Below are 11,408 nucleotides of genomic sequence, written 5' to 3'. Positions count from 1 at the left end.
AAAGGCAGATTTACAGACAGAAGGAGAAACACAGAGAAAGATCTTACATAAACTAGTTCACTCGTAAGTGGCCACAATGGCCGGAGCTGAGCTGATCTGAAGCCAGGATCCAGGAGCTTCTTCCAGGTCTGCCTGTGGGTACAGGGTCCTAAGGCTTTGTCCTCCACTGCTTTCCCAGGCCACAAGCAGGGAGCTGGAAGGGAAGTAGAGAAGCGAGGATATGAATCAGCACCCATATGGGATCCTGGCACTTGCAAGACAAGGATTTTAGCTAGTAAACTACAGTGCCAGGTCTGCCCCTTCAGTTTTCTTTCAAATTTTCCTTATTTTCTTCTCATTTCATCACTGTTTTTATTGATTCTCATATGATGTATTTTCCTTATACAGTATAAACAATGGAATTTAGCCACTAGGCTACCACACTGGGCCCAAAACAGTTAATTTTAAGGAAATGATTCTATGCTTCTGAAATCAACATGTCAAATTTTAATTGTAGCCTGTTCTTTTAAAGAATATTTTTGTTATAGATGTTTGCAACAGACATACAGGTGCATATTAGTAAAATAATAAATGAATAAGGAGCTGAAGAATAGAATTTAAGACTGCTTCTGTTAACCTCAGCCTCTAAATTAGCAGTCACATGTATCAGCAGAATAATTAGATCATTTGACTGTACTTAGGGCCATTTTCATTCCTTTACATAATGCTCCAGGTTACCAGGATCAGGGATGGGCTTGATAAGGTAATAGTGTCCCCAAATGATGCCCTATTTCTTATTTATGAGTGAAATGTCATTTTTATTTCACAACAAGAGACTGAACACAGTGGAACGGCTGGACTGCCTCTAAAGCTACACAGTCGGATAAGAACATATGCCTGAATATAGATACCTCTTGCTCAGGTACTGAAAAGCAATCTTTTCACCAAACAGACAAACATTGAGCAAAGGAATCGTAGTAGAGTCCAACCACGGCAGAATGAATTGACCAGAACTTTACAGTTAAGTAACAACCAACCTTTATTGCGATACCACTAGGATTGTTGTGATATGCATCTCACATAAATTACATAACTCCAAGCCTTTGCTGATAGCCCATAAATAAATTTTCATTTCATTGGCAATTAATTACAAGGTGGATTGCTCAGCAGGCCTCACAGGAAAAACCTGCGTGCAATAACCATATTTGATATAACATAGATGAATTCAAGGACTCAGGCTTCCCTGGCCTGCTAAGCTCTTATACGCGCTTGCATTTCTAGCCCAGGCAATTCCAATCAATGGTCACCTTTATCTGGGCCTTTTGCCAAGCACTACTACCGGTGCTTCTGTCAAGAACTCTCTTCTGTCCAAAGAAGAGTGCTGAGTGATGGGAAACTAGAAGACAATTTCTCTCCATCTGGCATAGTACTCAGAAAATTTGTACTTTCAGCCATTTTGTGTCTTTCTGTAGCATGAGACACATACCATCTTCTGCTGCCTTCCCAGGGACATTTTCAGGGATCTGGATTGGAGGCAGATAGGACTTGAACTGGTCCTCTAACATGGGATGCTGGCATCCCAAGCAGTGGCCAAATTTACTGCAACGTGAAGCTTGACCATACCATCTGCATTTGCTACAATATCATTATTTTATATTTGAATCCTTTAGGCTCCCTCATAGCTTTTCATAAAATCTAAAATGTGCTTACTGTGAACTATAATCACCTCACTCTGCTATCGAACACTAGCTCTTTTTAATTGCTTCATCACCTGCTATTACTTCTCTCTACACCCTCTCATTCAGCCTTCCCAGTCATCATTCTGTGTTCAGATAAGCTTTATTTCGGCTTCCACATATGAACACAATGTTTGTTCTTATGTATTGTCCAGTTCTATGGATTTTGCCACAAATGACAAAGTTGCATTACTTTTTTTTGCTATTTGCATAAATACCTCATTTTCTTCATCCTTTCATCTGTTGATGGACATGCTCATCGCGTCCATAGTTAGCTACTGAGTGCTCCAATGAAAACAATCGCATTAGTGTCTTTCATATAATGGTTTCACTTCTTTTTTTGTTCATTTTTATTTGGTTACTTCAACATTTTATTTCAGAATAATTTAAAAGTTTTAAAGTAGTAAAACAATACCCTTTTACCCAATTTCATAATTAGACTCTCATATTAGTACCTTTCATGACAGATGAAATATACAGATTTTCTTATTTTTTAATGTGTACTCCTTTAATTCCTCCACTTAAAAAAAAGATTTATTATTGAGGTTTATCAGAAACTGATAAAGAGAAGGAGAGACAATGAGAAACATCTTCTGCACACTGGTTCACTCTCCAAGTACATACAACAGCCAGAGCTGAGCTGATCCTAAGCCAGGAGCTAGGAGCTTCTTCCAGGTCTGCTATGTGGGTGCAGGGTCTCAAGGCTTTAGGCTGACATCTACTGCTTTCCCAAGCCACAAGCAGGGAGCTGGAATTGAAGTGGATCAGCTGTGGCATGACCCGGCACCCATATGGGATCTTGGCTGATGCCAGGCGAGAGCTTTAGCCACTAGGCCACTAGGCTAGGCTACAGCACCGAACCCTATCCTTTCTCTTTTCCCAGACTCAGGTAATCAACATTCTGTGTATAGATTGAATTTTTCCTTCCTAATTTGACTCTCACATAAGAGAGAAAACATGTGGTATCTTTCACTGAACATGATGCCCTCCAGTTCCTTCCATTTTGTTGCGAATGATAGGATTTAATTTAAAAAAATTACTGGTGAATAGTATTCCAACGTATACATACATAGCACATTTTCTTTACCCATTCGTCTGATGACAGACAGCTTGGTTGATTTCATATTTTGGCTACTGTGAACAGTAGCGCTAGAAATATGATCAGACACATCTTCGATACACTGAGTTCAGGCCTTTTGAGTATAGACCTAGTAACTGGATTGCTGGATCATCTGGTAATTCATTCCTAGTGTCTAATCATCATATTGCTTTCCATAACTTACACTCCCTCCAACAATGTATAAAAGTCTTCCTTTGTCTATATCCTCACCAGCACTTGTTACTGTGTTTTGATTATAGTCATTCTGAAAAGGTGAAGTGATGTTTCATTGTGGTTTTGATTTGAATTTTCCTGATAGCTTGTGATATTGGCATTTTTTCATATGTATGTTTGTTGAACTTGTATTTCTTCTTCCGAGGTCTGTATATATTGGTCATCTATTTCTTAACTGGATGGGTTGTTTTTCCTTGTTCAATATTTGTGCTGCTGCCACAATCTGGATTTTTATCCTTTGTCAGGTCAGTAGATGGCAGATATTTCCTCCCATTCTATCAGATGCCTTTCCACACTATTTTTTCTTTGAAGTGCATAAGCTTCTTAGTTTTATATAATACCATTTGTCTCATAATATACTTTTGCTGCTTGTGTTTTGGGATTGTTTTTCAAGAAAGCAACATCTAAAGCAATGTCTTTAATTGTTCCCCCTATGACTTCTAGTAATTTCATATTTCCAGTTCTTACATTTAAGTATTTGATCAATCTTGTGTTGGCTTTTATATATACTGAGGGATAGGGGCATAATTTTAGTCTTTCATACATACAGTTTGCCCATACAACTTTTAAAAGATTTTTCTTATCTAATTTATATGCTTGATACTTTCTGCAAAAATCAGCTGACTGTATAGACATGGAATAATTTCTGGACTCTATTCTGTGCACCAAATTTTATGCCAGTATCATGCTGTGTTAATTATTATAGCTTCCCCTAGTTGTAGGTAACTGCTTAGGTTGCCTTGTACCTAGGCAAGTGTCACACTGCTGGGATATAAGCAGCCAAGAGCTGGTGGTCACCATGGGCCTACCTAATGCCAAATTTATGTTAATTATATCAATGTTCCAGCATAATTGCCTATTATTTTCTTTTAAATATAAGCTATGTGGGAAAATTAACTCCATGGCCTGCATTGCTGTTGCCACAGCTTCTACAGCACCACTACCACTACTGGGCTGGGGCTGTAGGGCTCCACTAGAAGGCAACCCTGGGGCCTGTGCTGTTGGTGGTGATGGGGAACTGTGGGCATTTCTCTTCTGGGCTGCACGGCCCTCAGGTAAAAATGAGAAGCAGATCTGTTGACAGACCAGGCTGAGCAAGGGAACAGAACCCATAAGCATATGTGTATGCTGGATCTGTGAGCTAAGCCACAGTACCCAAAGGTGTGTAGGAGGGCCAAGGGGATGTGGAGCAAGCTGGAGTAGACTTCTGCATATGTGAATGTGTGCAGGAACTGTGACTGCAGGCAGGCCTGGTGGGGGTTAGTGAGTGTCCTGCGACTTTGTGGAGTGGACTTATGAATCCCCGTAGCTTTTAGGTGTTGCTTTTAGTGTTTTCCATGTATGACAACATGTTATCTGCAAATACAGATGTTTTAACTTCTTTGTTATCAATTTTCATGCCTTTTATTTCTCCTTTTTAACTGCTATTTGTGTTACTTCCAATATTATATTAACTTACATGATAAAAGTAGACATCCTTATCTTGATCTGGATCTCAGTGGAAATACCTTTAGTTTTTGTTTATTGAGATGACATTAGCTGTTGATTTGCGATATTCACCTTTGAAATTTTGAGGTGTGTGGATTTTTAAAAAATGTTTTTGTTTTTTATTGGAAAGGTGGATTTTACAGAAAGAAAGAGATAGAGAAAGATTTTCTCACTGCTGGTTTACTCCCAAATGGCCACAATGGATGGAGCTGAGTCGATCCAAAGCCAAAACTTCTTTGAGGTCTTCCACAAGTGCACACGACTCAAAGGTTTTGGGGCATCACTTACTACTTCCCCAGGCAACAAGCAAGGAGCTGGATGGGAATTGGAGGAGCTGGATGGGAATTGGAGGAGCTGGAATATGAACCAGTGCCCATATGGGGTCCTGACAGTTACAAACCAAGAATTGAGCCACTGAGTCATTGCCCTGGGCTCAAGGTGTGTTCTTTTTATGTCTAATTTATGCAGGGCTTCAATCATGAAGGGATGTTGAAATTTAATGAAATCTTTCTCTGCATCTATTGAGGTGATCATATGACTTTTGTTATTCATTCTGTTGATTGGTTTATAAAATGTACTTATTTTTAGTTCAAGCAGTTTTGTATCTTTAAGATAAATCCCACTTGATCATGTTGCGTGATCTTTTTTACACAGTGTTGTATTCCATTTGCTAATATTTTGTTAATAAATTTTGCATCTTTGTTCATTAAAGGTAGCAATATACAGTTTTCTTTTTTCTTGTGTTTTTGATTCAATTACATCAGAGTGATGGTGGCCTCATAAAGAGTTTAATATCTTGTAATGTTTTCATAAAAATTGAAATTTGTTTCTTTTGGTTTTGTAGAATTCTACAGTAAAGGTATCAGGCTTCAGGACTTATTTTTAATGGGGAACTGTTCATTAGTGTTTGAAGTAGGTGGCTTGTTACAGGTTTATTTAGATTTGCTTTACTTTCTTATTTAGCCTTGGAAGCATGTATGTATCCAGAAACTTATGGTTTATGGTAGTTTACAATAGTTCCTTATGACCCTTTTTATTTTTGTAGTATGGTTGCATTCAGTCCTCCTTTCTCTGTAACATCATCAGTGTTTGTTGCTTTTTGATGAATTAATGGTAAATACTTAGACTGCAGTTCAGAAAATCGTACTGAAGTAGCTGTCATTGATCAAGGCAAGTGATCATAGTTTGAACACTATCATGTAGACCCCAGAGGAAATTTCAACAAAGGATGTTGGGAATAAGAAGAAAAGAGGGTATGTTACACATAAAGTCATTAAGATAACAGTAAGATTCACTTTAAAGTGAAAATGACAACACATCTCAAGAAAGAATCATACTGTCAAAGACAGGGGGTTCCAATGAATTCACTCAGGTTTCTCTTTTAAGGTCAGAGAATTAATAATCACAATGCAATAAAATGAAAAAGAAGAAATGATTGAACTTTATCAGTAACAAATTGGGCCATTTGACTGTTTAGATATTCTTTTGATTTTTTTCCCCTCAATCCTTTTGTGTTGTTGTTGATTTGTTTTTTAAAAGTAGGTTTTCTTTTTGTAATGTGATATTAAAAATAAAATTGAACATTATGATGCTGTCTTTAAAAAGTTTTTAAAAAGGCCCGGCACAATAGCCTAGTGGCCAAAGTCCTCACCTTGCATCGGGCTCCCATTTGGGCGCTGGTTCTAATCCCAGTGGCCCTGCTTGCCATCCAGCTCCCTGATTGTGGCCTGGGAAAGCAGTCAAGGATGGCCCAAAGCCTTGGAACCCTGCACCCATGTGGGAGACATGGGACCCAGAAGAATTTCCAGGCTCCTGGCTTTGGATTGGCTCAGTTCCAGTCTTTGAGGCCACTTGGGGAGTGAACCAAGGGACAGAAGATCTTCCTCTCTGTCTGTATATTTGACTTTCAAATAAAAATGGAAAAAAAAATCTTTAAAAATTTTTAAAAAGAAATATCAGAAGCAAAATACTTTTAAAATATTTGTTCATTTGAATTCTAGTGCTCACGATTCATTGTTTTCCTTGTGCTGATATTTGACCATAAAGCTACAGCCGCTTGCATAGGACCCTCTCTTTTTTAAAATTACAATGTATATAGAAAGGCCCCCTCTTCAGGATTGTGCATTTTCAGGCTTGTGGTGATAATTAAGATCGACCCAGGAGAGGTGCATAATGGCTTTCAAATTGGCCCTGAGATTCTGACAGGAGATTGCTTCACTCCTGGACTTTGACTTTCAGTGGCAGATGGAAGTTCTTCAAGGAATGAGACTGGGAAGATGACCTTTCCTTAACCTAAAGCTGTTTTTTTGTTTTGTTTTGTTTTTAATTTGAGGGCTTGGACCAAAATAAGAAGAATGTCAGGTTGGAATCAAGAATGAGTGGATTTGGTGAGAGAAATGACCAACTCCAAAGGGGATTTCACTAAAGAGAAATCATTTTAAGATTTAAAAAATCTTGTCAGGAGATCCCCCAAATTTTCTGACTTTCATAATGAATTAATACAAACATTCATACAGTAGTGTATGCAACAGAACCTTGCTATTGTTTATTTTATTTGTAGTTTTTGGCCTGGCATATGGATTTTAAATGGATACTGTATTTACCAGCTTCATCATAATTAACACTATTTGTGAAAACTGTAAAAAAGAAAAAAACTAGTGTTGTATTTTGCAAACAACCTTAGTACACATTTACCACAATAAAGCAGAATATCTATTCTTAACTGAATCATTTGATACAGCCATTTATTTTCTATTTGTTGCTGTAAGAAGCTACCACATTTTCTTTTTTAAAAGAGTTATTTATTGTTTGAAAGGCAGAATTACAAAGAGAAAGAGAGATCTTCCATTTGCCAGTTCATAGCTAAGTACTTCTTGGGTGCCATGACCACTTCATAGAAGTTCAAAATCAAAGGATTAAATCAGATTACTTCTTTAAACTGTTACCTTTTTTAAAATTTAGAGTTCAAAAATGTTTTCAATATCAAAAGATATCCAATTCATATATATGAGACCATTCTTTTTGGAGGCTTAATGTTGAGAAGTAAGTTCAGTTTGCAGAAGATGAATGAGAGCCTGTCTTCATTTTCTATAGAATCTGTAAGTCATTTAATGTATGGGAAGACACCATAACACAAAGGAAATCCCCAGCCTTCTAATCAAAAGAAAATTTTTTAGTATCCAGTGCTTTGACCATGATCAACTTCTCTTGCAATGTGATTCCTAATGTTGCAAATGGAGATGATGGTATTATTCTTTAATGGTAATCTTACGGCACATTGACTGGGTTGTGGGGTGCTTGGACATTAGATCTAATAGATCTTTAGATCTAAAGTTATTCCGAATATAACTATGGAGGCTGTTCGGTATACAATTAGCATTTAAATTGGCAGAGTGAATAATGATAGAGTAAGAAGAGAATACTCATCCAATGAATTGCACGCCAGAAAAAAACCAAAGCACCGACCCTCCTGTAAGTGCAAGAGAATTTCTCCTGTCTGCCTCCCCTTTATGACTCACTGGTCTTTTACTTTTCATCTCAAACATCAACTCTTATTTCATGTTGAGTAAGATGTCATTCTAAGTGGAACTATACTATCAGCAGTCCTGTGTCTCCAGATTGCTGGCTGCAAATCTTAGAAAGTTAGCCTAAATCTGTAAGAGTTAGCCTGAGTCCATGATTTTGTAGCTCAGTTTTCTGTATCTGTCTCTTCTATCTACATTCCCCTTTGCTCTCATTTTTCTGGAGAACTGCAATACATATTTTGGCATCAATGGTGATCCTTGAAGAGTAAGTATGAATTTTCCCATTTGTCTCTGGAGTTTCTAGAATTGAGACTCTGATCTTGTGTCTCAAAAATAAGAATTAGAGGGCCCGGCGCGGTGGCGCAAGTGGTTAAGGTCCTCGCCTTGCATGCCCGGGATCCCATATGGGCGCCAGTTCTAATCCCAGCAGCCCCGCTTCCCTTCCAGCTCCCTGCCTGTGGCCCAGGAAAGTAGTCGAGGACGGCCCAAAGCTTTGGGACCCTGCACCCGCGTGGGAGACCCGGAAGAGGCTCCTGGCTTCGGACCGGCATAGCATCGGCCATTGCGCTCACTTGGGGAGTGAATCATCGATCGGAAGATCTTCCTCTCTGTCTCTCCTCTCTGTATATCCGCCTTTCCAATAAAAAAAATAATAATAAAAATAAATCTTTAAAAAAAAAGATAAGAATTAGAAATGGGTATTATAGTACCCAAGATCACTCCTAACAAAAATTCTACTCCCTGTTCTCAACCTTACACTCTGCTGATATAGAGGTCTGAATTTCATATGGGAGAATGCTTCTATCGGGAGACATAACAATGCTTCTATTTACTATTTACTTTTTTAAGGGGAAAGATTTGTTTTGCTTTTGAGCTTAGATTTTCCCAGGCCAGGATCAGATGGGTCCAGTTGGTTCAGCCTCTGGTGAAAGCTTTCCTGTTGCCAGAGTCCCAAGGTAATATTAAGCACCACAGGGAAAGACAAGCATACTTGATGTTCATGTCAAGGTTGGCTTTTACAAACTCAGCAATTTAATCATTGGCCTCCAGCCTTATCGCCCATCCTATCCAACTACCTCCCAAAAACCACATCTCTAGATACTACAAGTAAGTTTGTTTCATATCATTGACATATAACATTGGGTAACGATGATTTAACACATGGGCCATTGGGGGACATATGATATTTAAACTAACATCCAAACTATAAACTGTATTTAGCAGAATATCAATAAAAAGAGTATACATTAGTCAAAGACATTATTGATTCTTCTGGGAAAGAGGTTAGTACATTTTTGATTGTATACAATATAGTTTTTAATTTTAAATATGAGTATAGCCTTATTGTTATTTTAATTTGGAAATATAATATGTTTTAAGGAGCCAAAATCCAAGCAAATTTAAGAACGAGGTCTCCTGCCAAAGCAACAGTTGGGGGCATCAAGAATAAACAGACCCAAGGAAATGGTGGACATAGTCTCTGACACTGACACACCATCTCAGTAAGGAAGACAAAAGGTATAGAAAAAAAAAAAAAGAAAAGAACTCATTCCCCTGGGCAACCGTGTCTGGCACTTTGCTTAGGACAAAAAGGACATCATGAAGGTGTGACTGGGGGCTCCCTCCTCCCATTCTGATAAGATGAAATCTCAGGCACCATCTCCCAGACAATAACTCAGAGCTAGGGGTTGCTTTAGGCTATGTCTCCTTGTTTTGTTTTGTTTTGTTTTGTTTTTTAATTTAAAAGTTGGTTCTAATTTTAGAAAGAAGTAAAATATGATTTTAATTTTCTGTGTGTTTTACCTTCAACTCCCATTTTAGGAAATAGATGTCAGAATCCTTGCCCCCCCCCCCAAAAAAAAAACATAATTTGAAACTTAAACTTACATGTCTATCTGATGATATAATCCTTGAATTACTACTTTTCTAACACATGCATGAGTATTAGCAGGTTTTTCATTTGTTTATTTAATTATGTATTTGTAAGGCAGAGAGAGAGAGAGAGCTCCTATTCACTGGTTCTCTTCCTAAATGCATGCGATGTTCTGGGTACAAAAATTCTTTCCAGTCTTCCACATAGGAGGAAATAATTAATTATTTCAGTCATCACCACTACGTCCCATGATATACAGTTTCAGAAAGGTGGAATCAGGACCCAGGGCTGGGAATCTGACATTCCAGTGTGGGATGTGGATATCTTAAGCAGTAGGCTAAATACTTGCCCATATTATGTTACGGGGTGCAAGCGAGAGCACACCAGAAATGTCTAAGGTATACCAGGGAGTCTTTATTAATGAAGCATTGCGATAATAGAGCAAACAAATGATTGCAAATAACAAGTCCATAAGGCAATGAAACCACTAATAATCCAACCAAACAACATCCAAAGTGGAACAAATGGTCATTATCCTTAAGTCCATCCAGTAAGCTGAAGACATATATCTCCAACAACGTAAGATATCCGAAGAGACATGCAATGAGTTACCTGGACACACTGGCAAAGCTGCAGACATTCACCTGGCTTCTCTGCCCACATTCCACTCCTGCTAGGCCTCACCTCTCCTGGAACTCCTGAGACTACACAAACCAGAAACAACAATACTATATCCATTATCCAATCTAAGTAGGAAACAAGGACCATGCTCGGGATATCAGCTGTCCTGGGCCAGCCAAGAGTCGAGGTGCAAGAGTGACGGCACGACCTGTCAAGAAAGAAAGAGAGAGCCCCCGATTCATGGGCCTTTTAAAGGGGCTTGTGAGGGGAGTGGCTACACAACAATGCAACACAGTCTCTTCTCATTTGATAGGCGAGTCATAGGCGGGCAGAAGTGAATAACTAAGTGTTGTTTGCTAAGGTGTAGATTAGTGCTTGTTGGGATGGGTAGGAACAGGAACTGGGCACCTAGACTAATTGGACTTATCTGCATTCAATATCCTGGCTAAATTAGGACATGGTGGGCTTGGTGGGAGTGGTTGAGGATGGAATTCCATTGCTGTTAGGACCCACCTTGAGGACAGAGGGTAGGGGACACAGCAACATTTCATTTGCCCAATGTCCATGGGTGCTGGCTATCACTGGCTGCGCCCAACAACAAAGAGATTTTAGTCCATCTGTCTACCTCTGTCTCTCTTTTTAGGATTTGGAAAAGAAATTAGTTGAAAGAGCAGGAGAGAAACATACAGAGATTCCTTGTTTTGGCCACAGCTGCATCCTGGCTCCCCGTGTGCTGGGAAGGTGTTCAAGGACATTGGCAATTTCCTGGTATCTTTTCAGGCACATTAGAAGGGAACAAGATTAGAACAAGAGCAGCAGGGAATGGCCTGTGTCTCCAGTGTGGAATCCTAGAG

The sequence above is a fragment of the Ochotona curzoniae genome, unplaced genomic scaffold, assembly GCF_017591425.1.
Source record: "Ochotona curzoniae isolate NIBS_2020 unplaced genomic scaffold, NIBS_Ocur_1.0 scaffold_1852, whole genome shotgun sequence".
Classification (NCBI taxonomy): Eukaryota; Metazoa; Chordata; class Mammalia; order Lagomorpha; family Ochotonidae; genus Ochotona; species Ochotona curzoniae.
This window is presented reverse-complemented; position numbering follows the sequence as displayed.